Source organism: Neopsephotus bourkii, unplaced genomic scaffold (assembly GCF_033783945.1).
Source record: "Neopsephotus bourkii isolate Nb327-2 ecotype Australia unplaced genomic scaffold, CSIRO-AGI_Nbou_v1 NB_845, whole genome shotgun sequence".
Classification (NCBI taxonomy): domain Eukaryota; kingdom Metazoa; phylum Chordata; class Aves; order Psittaciformes; family Psittacidae; genus Neopsephotus; species Neopsephotus bourkii.
Window position 1 is genome coordinate 1,232,328 of NW_026901341.1, and position 15,962 is coordinate 1,248,289.

Sequence of the window (15,962 nt, forward strand, 5' to 3'; positions counted from 1 at the left end):
CACGGGCAGCTGACCCGTAGCTGTAAATCAGCCACCAAGGGGTCCCAGCGGGACAGCACGCAGACCCCTCCCGAGATTTTCAACGCAAGTGGCCCCGGGTTTCCCCGCTGTGCCTCCCGAAACGCAAGGAATGACAGCAGGTAACTGCACTCCTATTTTCACGCTTAAACAGAACGTACCTTCCCGGATCCTGACACACTGACACGAATAAACCAGCAAACGCTGTAAATGAAAGCGGCACCGCAAAAGGACCTTTTCCAAGTATTCCCCCATCCTGAAGGAAACCCCAATAACCGGGGGGTGGGGAGGTGCCATTGCTTCTAAAAGCACCCCAAACGCCTGTTTCTCCGTTTTGGCGCTGCTCCCAAGGAGGAGGGCACAGCCACGCTAATTCCTGCCCTGCTGCCTCCCCAACACCAACCCTAGAAGGGTCCGGCCAGCGGGGCCATATGTCAGCTTCGCTCTCCCAGAGTCGCAATCTCCCCCAGGCCCTTTTAGCCCTCCCGGCCCCACAGCACTCACTTTTAGGGGTACCCCGAAGCCCCCGCTGCTCTTGCTGGGTAAACAGAACACGGCTGCAGGCGCCTGGCTCCGAAGCGCACACGTTCACTTACCGGGGTAAGGCTTCGAGCCGGGTGTAGCACGGCTCTTCCGAGCACAACCGCCCGCACTACCGGGGCCGGCACACCAGCCCCAACCAAAAGTATATTCCAACTCCACGCACGCACCTGCTCCAGCCCCGGGATCCCCGCACATCGGCGGGGGGAGGAGGAAGGGGGATGTAGTATTTTAAGGCTCAACTCTCCCTCCTCTGCTCATCTCAGCACGGAGGAGAGGGGGAGGACGCCCTCCCGGGCACGAATTTAAAGGTAGAGATAAAACCAGCCCTGATGACTCGCAAAGCCGAGGTGGAGGTCGCGGCCCCCCGCTCCCCCCTTGCCGCCCCCCCAGCTCTACTCACCACATGCAGCTCCACCTGAGAACTAACGCATGGAGGGGAGGGGAGGTCGCAAACTCTCGCCCTAGAGCAGCTCCATATGTCGCTCCCTCGCCGCGCCGCTCCGGGGAGGGGCCGGGTGGGATGCGGAGGAGAACGAGGAGGAGGAGGAGGAGAAGAAGGAGGAAAAGGAGGAGGAGGCAGGCGCAGGCGGCGTGAGGATTTAAGCCTCCGCTCTGCCCCGGCGGCTGCGATCACGCAGCATTATACAATGGAGGAGGAGGAGGAGAGGGAGGAGGCACCAGCCCCGGCTCCCAGCACTTGCCGCCAGCACTGACGACAGGGGCGGCTCCGGCGAGCTCCTCGCCCTCCGGCCCGCGTTAAAGCCCCGCCTCGGCCCCGGCCTTCCTCCCCCCGCATCCCCCGCTGTTGCTGCTCCTCCTCCTCCCGGCTCCCTGCGCTGCCCACCCGTGCCCCGGCCGCGGGGGTTCCCGGGGAGCGCCGGCCCCGGCACAAAGGCGGATGCCAGCGCGCCCCGACCGCAAATATGACAAGTATCCCTGCGATCCCCGGCCAGGACCCCGCCGCGCCGGCCCCCGGGTCGGACCGGTCATACCCCCCCCTTCCCCAGCCATCTCCCGGTCGGGCCAAGCGGAGCGGGCAGGGATGCAGGAAAGCCGGGGCGCTGCCGGCCGCCCCCCGCCCCGGGAGCTCACCTGGGAGCCGAGGGAGGCGGCGCCCCCCTCCGCGGGATCCTCGGTGCTAATTTGGGCTGTGCAGGCACCACCGAAGCACAAAAATGAGGCCAAGCGGAGATGCTGGAGCGCACGAAGACTTGGGGGGAGGGAGTGAGAGCTCGGCACCAGGCGCTGTCTGGAAAGAAGATGATTATTTTAAGTTACCTCCGATGATGGTGTTTGGAAAGGGGCTGTAATCCCAGCCGGCGATGTGAACACCTTCCAGTTTTGGCTGCAGCCCCAAAGGCATCTCGGATCATTACCAGCCTTTGATGTCCCACTAAACCGGTTGTATTCCGGGACAATAAAGCTTTAAGACCTAACATAAAGGCGATTATTACTCATTAATATCACGACTCGTTTAGGTATTATGCTCAAAATGGCCTGTAACGATTCGCGATCAATCAAGCTGATGGGCTTGTTCAAGATTAAGTTCCATTTTCAGCTAGAAAACTGAAAGGGAAAAGGAAGATACTTCTAGAGGGAAGATTTCCTTAACCTGGAAATTGTATCTGTCAAAAATCCACAACGGGGAAAAAAAACCAAAACTAGTGAATCTGCCAAAACAGAAAGAGATAAAGTGATGATTTTATGGATTCTTAAAATTACAATTGAAAAGACCCCATCTAGTTGAGTTTTAAACACCAAGCCTGGTATTCCAGATAATACTCTGCTGAAGTCACTGCAATGGGAGGAAAGGGCATCACATCTAAAACCCACCCTTTGACTTGGCCACTTCTGGAGGCATGGGCACCCCTTTCCCTTCCACTCCTGCTATCAGCCATTCCTTTGAGGAGATCCAAACTCTCCCAGCCTCCCATTGCCTGCAGTAAAGAGGGAGCCCGGAACCAGATTTGCAAAGCAATTCATGAACCATTTACTGCCTTTTGACGAGTGACTTACGAATTGCTCCAGAGCTGGCAGAAATTAAAACCAGAATTTCCCCCGGCTGGATTCTTTTCAGCAGCAAGGCTCTGAAACGTGGTCCTTCCACTCAAGGAAACAAACCTCTTGAAATTACAAGAGTCATACTAAAAATTACTAAATAGAAGGAAAAGATTCCTTTTGTTTCAGGCCTGAGCGGTACCTGTTTAGTGGGCTTCAGCCTACTCAAAAGCCACCCAGAGTATTTGTAATACCTGTACATGTTCAGTGATAGGAGGAGGAGGTATGGCTCTAAGCTGAAAAGAGATTTAGGTTAGACATTAGACCCCGTGAGGGTGGTTGAGGCCCTGGCACAGGGTGCCCAGAGAAGCTGTGGCTGCCCCATCCCTGGCAGTGTTCAAGGCCAGGTTGGATGAGGCTTGGAGTAGCCTGCTCCAGTGGAAGGTGTCCCTGCCCATGGCACGGCGTTGGAACTGGATGAGCTTTAAGGTCCCTTCCAACCCAAACCATTCTATGGTTTTTGGCAGGGGTTTATCTTTCTGCATGCTGGATCAATTGAATTTCAGGGCCACATTCTGCCCTGCTTCACACCAGATTTGTAACACAGCAGGATCTGGCCTTGCGTAACCGCTCTATGGATGCACCCAGCTGAACCTTCCGGAGCTCAAAGTCCGCAGCAGGTTTGCAGTCCCAGTGCCTGGGTGTGTGCACACTATCACTGGCACCATAGGCACAACCACAAACATTTGCTAAATAAGCAGCTGGGCTCCAGTCCGATATCCATGGCCCTGATCTTGCCATGTTACACTCAGCAGTAAAAGGCCTGAGCCTGCATCGCCTGTTTTAAATGCTTCTGACTTTGTTCAAGTTGCTCCAATTTTACACGAGCATAAGAGAAAACTCACCGCCCCTTCTGTTTCCTACTGTAACTCCCCTGGGCCTTTCTTGGCAGGAGTTTATGGTCACGCTGTAACTTGGATTATTCCTGCGAACGCAACTAGTACAACCTGCATCCACACTCTGAATCGCTCTCAGCTGAGCACAGGTCATGATACTGATCAATACGAGTAGAGCTCCTTCCTCTGTCTCGCACACAGCAGAGGCTCCATCGTGGCGGGATGAGGTTAGGCTATGCAAGGTGAATAATCCTACCACTGACTGCTCCTCAGATTGGCTCCTACCCGATTTAACGAGACCTTTCTGGCCTCGAGACTCCGTTCTGCAGCTCCAGAGTGATCTGACCAGAAGGTGTCTGCAAGGCCCAAACACAGTTTGCCCAAACATGTTAGTAAGCACAGAGAAACAGCCTGCAACCGAGCCATGAAACGCTGTACAAGGAAGTGTGTTGGCAGAGGCAAGAGCCTGCAGGAGAAGGGAAAAAGTCTGCGTGTCTGCGTGGAGGAGCTACCCAAAAGGCATCCCATTTGGAATGGTGTTTCCTGATGAGCAGTAGCACAGATGTAGTTTTGCAGTCATAGCCTTGACAGAGGCCCTCGCCTGTGAAGGCCACACACTGAAAGAGAAGGGGGGGCTGACTGCATTTTTCTACAGTGATACTGACCTGATACGGGCCACAGGCACAGCCTAAGCACAGCCTTGGTCTGTGAGCTAGGATAGTCAAAACTTGCCTGATTAAGGCCATGTCTCCTGTACATCATCCCAAACCCTTCTGTGTTACAGATAAACAAACGAAATAACAAAGATTGGAAAGACTGGGAGGGGGGAAACAAGCACCAGACTTCATAGGGCAGTTCACCAGAGCTGCTCTGGACTTTTTAGGTAATCTCTGCCTATCAACACGTGTGCTAATTAGGAAAGAGCACCAACATTTGGTGTGCTGGAACATCGACATCCCTCATGTTTTTGAAGTAAAGAGGCAGTGAACTGCTTCCTACGTTTCTAATTGTATCCTTGGCCTTTTTCTTTCTAATTGCAGTACACATTAACACTGAGATTTCATCGGGTAATTGTATAACACATCTTCATTTTCTCCCTGGATGTTTTTGCTGCAGTGCATGCAGGAGCTGGCAGGCAAATACCCAGTACTGCCCCCAGAGCACACAACTGTTTGCAAATAAAGATCCCACCATCACCTGTAACTTGTGGCCAGGAGAGCCAATAGTATCGTGGGGTGTACTAGGAGTATTGTGGCCAGCAGGTTGAAGGAGGTCATCCTCACCCTCTACTTGACCCTGGTGAGACCATATCTGGAGTTCTCTCTCCTCAGTACAAGAAAAACAAGGAGCTATTGGAGAGGGTCCAGCCAAGGGCCATAAGGATGCTCAGGAGTCTGAGGCATCTTTCTTATAAGAGCAGATTGCAGGAGCTGGGCCTGTTTAGTCTGAACAAGACTGAGTGGGGATTTCATTAATGCATATAAGTATCTCGAAGGCAGGTGCCAGTAGGATGGTGCCAGATTCTTTTCAGTGGTATCCAGTGACCGGATGAGGAGCAACGGCCATAAATTACAACACAAGAGTTCCTACCTCAACATGAGGAAGAACTTCTTTATGTTGAGGGTGGCAGAGCACAGGAACAGGCTGCCCAGGGAGGCTGTGGAGAACCCGCCTGGACACGTTCCTGTGTAACCTGCTCTGGGTGGCCCTGCCTTAGCAGGGGGTTGGACCAGATGATCTCCAGAGGTCCCTTCCAAGCCTAACGATCCTGTGATTCTGTGTAAAGCAAAACAAAGGACCTACATACAGCCAAGGATGCTCCTTCCACCAGATCCCCACTGAGCAACCAGGGTCTTACAGATAAGAGGAAAGCAGCTACAAGCAAAGGCATGTAAACGTCAAAACCCTGTGCCATCTCCGTTCAGGCCAGCTCTGGAGTCAATACTGACCTTCTAGAGCAGGGCCCTTCTCATGCAAGGCTCAGCCACAGATAAAAGCAAGGCCCTCAACAAAAACAAACTGGGGTACTGCATTACTGCAGTCTGCACCTATATGCTAGCCGGGAGGAAGCTGCACCTTGAGATTTCAATTGCCTTTGTGCCATTTTTCACTGGTGCAACTCTCCCACTGTAACAAGGCTGCCCCACACATCCCAACGCAGAGGAATCGGGTAAAAGCAAAGGAAGGAAAGCTTCCCCTTTTCCACTTCAATTTTAGATCTTTTTTTCCCTTTCATTTTCTGTGTTAGTTCATGTTTTTCTCCTTCAATGTTTTTGTGGCAGTAGGAGAAACACCGTTCCCTAGAATGCATAATATACTTAATTATCATTCTCCGTTAGTTCTCTAGGAAAAAAAAAAACTACAGGAGAAATCAGTTTAATTAATGAGCATGACCAAATGCAGCCTTAGTTCTAATGCAGTATCATATATTATACGTCCAGTTGGGCAGTTGATCTTACTTGGGTAAAATGAACAGAGATGCAGAAAACCATGGAGCTCATGAATCAATATTCTCAGTGCAACTAACCCCTTTTGTACAGTTATTCTAAGCCTTCCTACAGATTTTGATGCCAGCGTCTGTTCCCAAATACTGCTCTTGGCTTCAGTAACGCAGGATCGGGCTCGTACAGTCTAGTAATAGAAAGCTGTTGCTTGGCAGTACCAAGGGTTGTGCCACATGGTAAATTCATAAAGTAATTAAGAGAAAAAACACAACAACCTCAACTCCAAGGTACGTCTGAAATAGTCAAATACCCAGTAAGAGTCCCCAGTGTGTGTCAAGGACAAGGGTGGCAAGGTTTCATCTGAAAGTAAGACTTGGTGATTTAGATGCTTTTTAAAAGGACTACTCCTTACATACTAAATTATTAAGGAAATATTATGGAACAGGATTATCAGGAAAGGGGAAAAAAAAAGAAGCAGCAGCATGCATTAGCTGGCTTAGTCAGAGGAGGTTTTGCTGCATTCCTCATGCACGGAGATGACTCCCTCCCTCTGTAATTCCCTGTGCACTCCCAGTCCTCTGGAGACTGCTTGTGTGCATCATCCTCACTCCAGCTGAAACATTCTGTCCTGACAGAGGTTCAGGCTCCTACCACTGCTGTTTATCTTCTTACATCTTTCTTTGCCTCTTCTAAATAGTTGTGTTCTTTGCCCAAATCCCATTCACGCTGTACCACCTCCAAGATGTACTTCAGTTCTGACCCAGGCCAGACTGTTCACACCGATGCCATTTGTACGGCACACAGACTTCTCTATGGTCTCCCCTTTCCACTCATGCTTCTCGAGACAGTGGATTGTACTTTGCATTGAGCTGGGTTTTAAACAATTTTAGGCTGCTTTTCTTTCCCTTTCAGATTTTGCTCTGTAGTCTTTAGCAACAGCACAAGTCATTCTTTTCTGGAACACTCGGTTACTTTTTTTTGCAGAGATGCTACATCCTGATACTCATCTCTCACAGGGACCAGTGGAGTTAAGAGAAGAAAAGAACTATCTGCAGACAAAACCGAAGGCTCTGCTTTACAGTCGAGGGGAGAATACTTTTAATAAAGAAAAAAACATAGAAATGGTGGGGGCAAATGCAGAGATGGCCAGTCTTCAGCATAACTAACCACTGGTGTAAACAGATGTCGCTGCAAGCAAGCCAGAAGCCTTTGGCCACCCACTAGCCCTGAGCACAAACCCAACATGAGCCTGAAAATCTTAACAACATGGGGCTCTCAAACCTGCAAGCTACACACACACTTAATACAAAGGATGTCACGGTCTCCCTTATGCAGATGGAATACCTGCTCCTCATTCACCAGGGGAGAGCAGCTATACTGGTGCGGCTTACACCGTGCACTGCACATACAACAGCTCTTTTCTGAAGCAAAGCTACTCCAACAGAGCTCCATGTGGAGCTGTAAGTTTCTGGAGCACTGATGCCCCCCATATAAGCACTCCTGAAATGTGGAAGATGCCTGATGCAGAGGCTAATTGGAATATGTTTAGCACTGCTCAACCCTACTGAGATGCCAAAGGCCTGAAACACCAAACAGGGCCACCAGTGGGGTGACTAGAGGCTTCTAGACCTGGATGTTCTTGCTCGGATTTGTTGCACTGAAGCACTGTACAACAGTAGCAACGTGTTTGAGGCTTGGAGGGCAAAACCAAAACGGTGGTGTGGCTACCATGTGGATGGAGGGTGTTACATCGTTTCACAATACGTTATGTAGGACTTAAAACCATGTCACTGGAGTTTACCCTGCTCATGCTCAGCTGCATTACCAAAAGAACACCTAAAAACTGTTTCAATCCTTATTTACATGAAAACATAAGTTATTACATCAACATCCACATGAATGCACCCACCACTAGCTGCTTCTGCTGCCGGCTGGGATACAACCTGTAGAGCATATTAACACTCCTACACCGTTTTGGGGTTTGGGGCATTTTGTTTAAGACTAGTTTCTGCATCTTCTTAGAGCCACTAGATTAAAGGAACGCTTACCAATGCGACACATGCAATTCCAATCTGCAATAATAAATCTTTCCTCTGACTCTCCCAGGTGCAAAATTCATCAGAGACTATGTTTATGTGTACTCTTTTCAGACAGGGGTTTCCGAGGGTCTCATTTTAAGTAAACAGTGAGTTGTCCCACACCACCCCTTAAAAACACACCCAGTAAAACAACCAACAAACCCCAATAAAACAGAAGTTGAAGCTGCACAGCTAAATTTAGAAAAGAGGAAAAAAAAGAAGAGCTGGCAAAAAACCTAGCACGAGAACATCAAATGTAGCATAAACTCCCACTGCCATTCTGTTCCACTACAAATAAATGGAGATCATATAGAACTGAACTCATTGAGCCAATGCAGTGAATGCACAAGTCGTTCTGGTTTAACCCTTCACAAAACGCATGATTCCTGGTTATGTGCAAAGAGGAGATTAAAAAGACTGAATGAGCACATCAGATGCTTTTACTGACTGTGCCTGTGGTAATGATTCATTTTACCTCCCTACATTCCCTCCTGCAAGCACGACTAAGAGTCAGCAAAAGCTCAGGCAGGTAAACAGGCTGTGGGTGAAGTCTGTGTTTCTTTAACTCTACCTAAAACCACCCCTGTAGCGGTCAGAAATCCATTTCAGCTTTCTGAAGAAAAAGGGAACTGCACAAATTCATTTAGGTTCTGTTCTCCTCTCGCCTTTTTTCATGCTCTCTCACTTTAAAGGAAGCTGTTCATTTATAGTGACCAGTAGCCAAAGGCTAAAAGAGGTTTACACCTAATTGGTATTCCCAAGCAAAGATGAAACACTAAATCACTGCAAACCCACCCAGTATTTAGGATCTATCAGCAGCACAAAGAGAAAACCTGAAAATCCACCATTTATCATAACAGTCCATCTTCCCTTCCTTTCACACCTCTTACGCTCCCTTCCTTCCTCCCACAGTGGCTTTGGGGTGCTAATGACCTTGAAATGTGGCAGGGGTCTGGAAGAGGGAGAGGCAGCTCTGTCAGGTCACTGCCATCTCACACAGTACGTGACAGAAACAACGGGGATGGGGGGGGAGAAGAGAAAAACTTGAGGAAATAATGAAAAAGAATGAAAACACCGAGCTCTGCCGAGGGCAGGGTGGCAGGGAGCTAGGGAAGCAGATGCTGCATGTGGCAATCTGCTCGCTAAAGCCAGCAGTGGCTTTTTGAGACAGCCGTAAGCTGCTCTCTCAAACAGTAATATTTCTCCCTTTTAATTTTAGCCTTGGTGGGAGGGCAAAGAGGAGACATGATGGGAGGACAGAGAGGAACAAGCCAAGGAAAAGGAGTAGACCCAAGAACACGGGGAGGAGGAGCTGCATCCCCATCGATGCTAGATTTCGGGACATTCTCTGGTTTGACCTTTGGACAGCAGGATAAGAAAATACAATGAGTATCACTAAGGCTCTCCTTGCTTCTCCCAACCTCGAACTTCCCTAGCACAAAAGGATGGGCAGAAGGCTCCCAAACCCCTCTCTATTTCACAGAAAGATCACTTTCCCGTAACGATTCAGCTTCACAACCCGGCTTCTCTCAGTTTTTCTTGCAGAATGGCTGTCTTCAGCCATAACCAAGAGTTTCACAACCAGCACAAGAGCAGCCAGGTACTTCACAGAAAGGCACCATCCTATTTGCAATAGTTGGGCAGAAACAAGTACCCTTATCAGCAGGCTCACAGCCAGGGGCCAGCCAAGTCCAGGAGGGATGACTGCCCCATGCCCCAGAGCATTTACTAATCACCCATATCCAGGGGACATTCCAGGTGTGATTCCTGCTAGAGCAAAACCCTCATAATTATCTCCCATTTACTTGCTTACCTACTCCTATAGCACAACATCATTAACCTTAAGGTTAAATATATTTTTCCACCCCAACCTTCTCTTCTGCTAACTTCCCTTTACTCTTAACTGGGTGTTCAGCCCCTGCCATAACAGCAAAAGTTAAGCAGATGCCAAACTGCTGATAATTTGACTTCACACACATACCCAAAGACTGTTCCCATGCAATTCAGCAGACAGAAACCTCTTTTTGCTGTCAGTGCTTTTCAAATGAAACCTTCTCATATGAGCAAGCTGGGAAAGTGCAAGTACCCACTCCTACTGTAGTTGTAGAGTTCGTAGAAAGACTTGCTACCCAAGAACACCAGTGTGGAGGCCTGGTATTTGATAGGTTTTGGTTTAAAACCCAAGAACAACCTAAACCACCTCTATTAGAGAAACACTGTCTTCCATGAGATGTTTAGGTGAAAGACCTCAGGCTCCAAACAATGTATTTTGCTAGCTGTCGCTGGTGATGTGGGTGAAAGGAGAAGGAAATGCATTTGTTGTTTTGAACTTTTTTCTCCCGTTGAGCAAAGATTCCCCTTAAATAAAAGGAAGCGGGGAGATCTTGAAATAAGCCCTAACAAGTTTTAATCACACTTTTTCTTCTTGTGAGCGAGCCATCATTCAGTAGCTAGGTGGTTCTAAATAAAGAACTCTAGTCAACAACAGGAAATAACTCCCACAGAAAAAAAAAAAAGGGCAGAATACAAACTCTCAGCAACTCTAGTACATAGCTCACAACGGCCTTTTGTTCCATGCACATTAAGTCCAAAATCTTTACTTTTCAGAACATGTTCTTGCTCTAATTAAAACTTTGCTTTTCCTTGTCGCGAGTATGGATCCTTCCCTTGCCTTTCTCCAGGAATAGTCACATTGAAGAGTCAGAAAATGACAAGCTATTCCCATTTCATTTGGTCAGTAAGGACATTCTAGGAACACCACATGATGAGCAGGATCTTTTCAAGTTAGTTATGGTGGGGTTTTCTCTTTTATTTTTCCTTTTCCTTTCTTTTTTTTTGGGGGGGAGGAGGTGCACTGCTGTGTCCTCAGCTGTGAACGGTTTACATCCTTCTTAACGTTCAGAAACCACTTTGTGTTCAGCAAATACAGCGCACCTGGTCTGTGCTTTGTGGGGAGGGGGATAAAGGAGAAACACATCTCTAGCCACTTCATAAAAACTCAGGTTAGTGCTTAGAATCATCAGCTTTTACATTATACAGACATCACAGGCCAATGACTGAGCACAACATCCCGAAAGAACAACCAAAATCCCTGGAAGAATACACTGGTTGACTCCATCTGGCTTTGAGAAGATGTGGTTTTGGTTGTGCTGGGGGTGGGGACATTGAAATGGCTGCTGCTTGTTAGCTGCCATGGATAGATCTCTGCAGGGGGTGGGAAAGCTTCCTTAGGAACATTGCTATCGTTTGTGGCAAGTGTCTTCTGGAGTACCAACATGTATACAGCAGATTTCAGTGGTCAGCTGACCAAGCAGCTCTCCATCAATTCAAATGCGGCTCTGCCACATTACAACCTAACTGTAAAACCAATTTCCATTTTAGAACTAAGTCCTGTTTGAATGAGGTAGCTGCAAGAATCAAGGTTACAGATCCAGACTGGATTGTTGTAGTTGGAATATGGGAAGCAGCTCAGCATGCACATGTGTATACCTGTGTGTCTGTGTGCACGTGCACCATCAAAAGTCTACAGGAAGAGCAAATCAAATTTGCTTCCTAAAGCAAAATGAACACTCAGGATGAAGCATCTTCACATTCAAATCTAACCCAGAATGAGTCTTGGTCGGTTGTATTATAAAGTCCTTGAAAGTGGGTTCAAACCTGAACTTGCAATTACAGCCTTTTCTGGTTTAGAAAACAGATGGGACTGCTGAGCAGTCCAGACTCTGCTTGAACTTTCAGAAAGGCAGAAAAATCGATGTATCAAAGTATCCTGGAGCAGCTGTCCCACCATTTCCCAGCTCTCACCCATTAGGTTAAATACTACAGCGATTTCAGTGGGACCAGCACACTTTAAAAGATGCAGTCTCTGTCTTTTTCTCTCTCTCTCACTGAATGATATTTCTGCCCACATGCACTGACACATACAGTGTCTAACAAGGCTGTGATTCATTTTCAGTTCTAGTCATGCTCACAAGTGATGTAGCACGCTTGCTGTGCCTTCAGGATCTGCGTAATTTAGCTTCATTTTCTCTGCCCCCACCCTGCATTAAGTGAAGTTCCAACAAAGCCAAGTCATCTCCCACCAACTCACCCTCCCACCTGCATGGGGGATGTGTACAGCAGGAGTCTGAATAATAATAAAATTAAATTAATTTAAAAATATTATAAAAAACAAAGGAAAGAGAGAAGGAGATGAGGGCTTGAGAGATACCGTGAATTGTTAGAAAGCTTTCTAACATCTACAGGGAGTGAAGAAGAATAATAATGGGATGTATACTACCAGATCGCTGAAAAGCTGTATCAATCCTGAATCATCTCCCCTAACGTGTTAAAAGCAGCGATGTGTCTTGCATCCTCTCGTGCATGTTCATGCTAACAAATGACTGATGGTAAATCTGAATCCCTGATTTATAAACACCTCCTCAGCCTCTCCCACTGTAACCTCGTAGTGACCATTCACTTGTCCTCTGTCCTGCTGCAATGACTTTGACCAAGTGCTAATGTCAGCAAAAGCTGTTAGCACGTCCCAACTGCGAACCTCTGGTATCCAGTGGCTACTGTCCATCATGAATTACACACGGTGCTTTTGTGATACAAATTACAAGCCGCTTCCGAGCTAAACTCCATGTATTTGAGGCATGAGGCCAAGCCTGAATAAAGTGAAAGACGGGCTTTTTATTTGATAAATCTCATTATCTTGCTGGCATTCAAAATTCATCTCACAGAAACGCATCACAGAGTAGTTCTCCAGTTACTTGGAAGAGCCAAGATGCTTTAACATGCAAGTTAAAAGGTGGTTACACCCCCATCGCACTAACTTTCTAGCTCTCCCCCACCTTCAACCTCAAACTGCGTTTTGATGGAACAGAAATCTCCATTTTCAAGAGAAAAACAAGCCGACTGCATTTCTTCACTACATGTCCCCAGACACAACTGAGTCACTGCAGACTCAGATCTCAGTGATCTGTATGATGTCCTTAACCCCTAAACCGATGACACAGGGAAAGAACACCAGAAGCTAGGAGGTACTTCAATATTACAGGCGTAATACTGAGAGAGCTGCTGTCACCACAGAGCTACACAAGACATATGTCATCTTTCTTCCTTTACACAAAACACATATGCAAGGCTCCCTACCACTGACCCTTCTGCCGCACCAGCTAAGCAGCCTCTCCTGTTGCTGATCACCATTCATGCCTACATGAGCAAGTCAGAACTTCCCTACTTGCTGTAGCAGCCCATCTCCTTTTGCAGTTTGGCCACACAGCTCACTTACTAGCACGTCCCCAGTTTGGGCACACTTAACCATCCCGCAAAGGCAGAGACGAAGCAGATACAAGAGTTCTGGGCCACCCCCAGGCTTGTCCTAATGGTTGGGGGAGTTGTAATGTCCCTCTCTACCTTCTCACCAGCGTCCTCAGGAGCTGAAGAAATGCATTTCCTCATGGTCATTTGCTCCTGATCCCCTCTCCTCCTCAGCAGCTCTCAACTCTGTCACAGAAACAGAGCAGCAACCACAGCCAGAGGAGGGCTGGTGTACATCTCTGATTTACACCACACGTAACTAGGAAGGAAACGGATCAATCCACGAGGCTGGTATCATGGAGGGTTCTAGGAGCTCTGAAACATTTGGAGAAGGATAGCTCCTGTGGCTGGATGCTGGTTGAGTAACGGGTCAGCAGAGCAGCGGACTGTCACTGCAGCAGATGGCAACTGCCTCATTTTGCATATTGAAGAAATGAAGCACAGGGAAACTACGGGATGGCTTATTGTGGAAATGAAAGTCGAGGCCATGTGTTATGATTTCCAGAGCACTCAACCCAAGTCCAGCCTTCCCCATCCACGAAGTCACTTTGTAAACATCCTCAGGGCAGGGCCTGCACCTCTCATTTGCTTTATGTCTGTGGCTTCCAATCTTTCCTGGTTTGCAGATCCCTTCATGCTTTCCAATAGGGCTGTGCATTCAAACCTGCTGACGACAGGCTTGCTTTCCCTGGCTTTCCTGCACATCTTGCACGTAGCCTCTGGATCCTCCTCAGCAAAAACCACGGTGTGTTCTCTGCAGCCCTTTCTCCAAATTCCTGTGTATCCCTCTTCTTACTGATCCCTACCCACCACAAGAGCCAGGAATAGGCATTTCCAAAGTAGCCCTAACTCGATCTAGTTGCCCTAATTTCAAGACAAAAGCACAGAGCTTCCCTGTCATTTCAGCATTTCCCATCTCAAGGTACGGGAGCTGTTGATCTCCCACATGAAAATGCATTATGCTGTCAGCCCAGCCTAAGGGCTGTTATTTAATTTACTTGAGGAGGTAAGTGAAAGCCCCTTCATGCAAATGCTTACAATGTGATCTGGAAAACAGCAGGCGTAATTAGATAAAATGGCAGCAAAGCCCACCAGGGAAATAATGTTAATTCATGAGGATTTTCCTCTCCACCTCCCTCTCAGCAAGGTTTGAAGCCAAGGAGGGAAAAAAAGGGAAAAAGAAAAAAAAATCAGGATGCACCTCAATGGTCTATCCCTTGGTGAAGCAGAAAACCAGAACAGCAACCAGTGGGGTCATCTACAAGATGCCCCAGTGCAGCACCTCTGGATTGGCAGCCCATGCTCCTAAGTGATGAAGCACCCATTGAAAGCAAATCTTGCTCTGTAACTGTCACAAGTTATTCTGAGCCAACATCCTTAAACTTCCCATGGACTCCTGACCAAGGCCTAACCAGGCAACAGAGATCTGTCCCATGGTAACTTTATCATTGCAGCCCCATACCCCCAGTAGTAATAATAAAACCAGAGCTCTTGCAAGCTTTGAGAGCAGATCATAGAATCATAGAATGGTTTGGGTTGGAAGGGACCTTAAAGCTCATCCACTTCCACCCCCTGCCATGTGCAGGGACACCTTCCGCTAGAGCAGACTGCTCCAAGCACCGTCCAACCTGGCCTAGAACACTGCCAGGGATGGGGCAGCCACAGCTTCTCTGGGCACCCTGTGCCAGTGTCTCACCACCCTCATAGTGAAGAATTATCTCCTAATGTCTAACTTAAATCTGTGCTCTTTCCCTCATAAATGAATTTCCCACCAATATGAACAGCAGCAATGCTCTGTTGCCTCAGGAAGCTGTAGCTCTGGGTTTCAGCTCCTGCTGGCTTCTCCCTCCCACCTAGAATCCAGCCAGGAAAGTCACCTCCTGATTGCTGACCTGCCACTACCAAAATGGATTCCAATTAGCCAATTCACCCACAGCTATTAGGAAAGAGAGACATTTTTTGTTGTTGAGTAATTACTCCTCATGAAATGGCTTACATCCCTAGCTGATTAGGTCACAACACACTGTGAACAAACTGATGTAACAGAGATATCTTTAACCTGATAAATTAAGGCATACTTTCTCGATATAGAAAGCTTAATTGAAGCCGTGCACAGGGTACTTACCAAAGGCATCTAGACACAGAACTGTAATATTCACAAACAATTGCTGAGATCAGAAGACAACCCATACACTTCTAACTTGCATAGTAATTTGGGGGGAAAAAAAGCTGGCTTGTTTGCTTGCTGTGAGGATAGTCAGTGACTCAAAGTGAACAGAGTAGTTTGACATCAGCAGTTAAATATGTAATGGCAATATTCAGGTGGTGCACATGGAAAAAGAGATCTGTTTGTTTCTGTATATACTTTCCTCCAGCTAACAGAGGGAAAACCTCTTTTTCTAGTCAGGAATTCACTTGGTAAAGCAGGTTTACGCAAAGCCCAAATAACCACCCAGTAAGGGTGCCACAGCAAGGGTTCCCAAGACACAGCCCATGCAGCGCCCCCAGAAGAACATTCAGCCACAGGGTTGCATTGCAAAGAAGTCTGATTACATTTTCTACCCCTTCACAACATCCCAACCTTTAGTGTCCCTCCACAAAGAGAACTTCAGCTGCCTGGAGAACAGCAGCCCCACCACCATTTCTGTCAAGCCATCCATCGTAATACGCTGGTTTACTTA

At 47.8% G+C, this 15,962-nt stretch overlaps 1 protein-coding gene across 7 annotated transcripts in view; it reads right to left on the minus strand.

The window, feature by feature from the left end:
• The window catches only part of SERTAD2 (SERTA domain containing 2), a 78,870-nt gene that overhangs the window by 16,994 nt on the left and 45,914 nt on the right, over nucleotides 1-15,962 (minus strand). For 4 of the 7 annotated variants that reach the window (XR_009725868.1, XM_061356216.1, XM_061356218.1 and 1 more), the window contains one exon: nucleotides 962-1,810. The gene's annotated coding sequence lies outside the window, so the exon portion shown is untranslated. Of the gene's footprint in view, nucleotides 1-614; nucleotides 930-961; nucleotides 1,811-15,962 lie in introns of those variants that run through there. The other 3 variants (XM_061356214.1, XM_061356220.1, XM_061356219.1) reach the window with 2 other exon arrangements.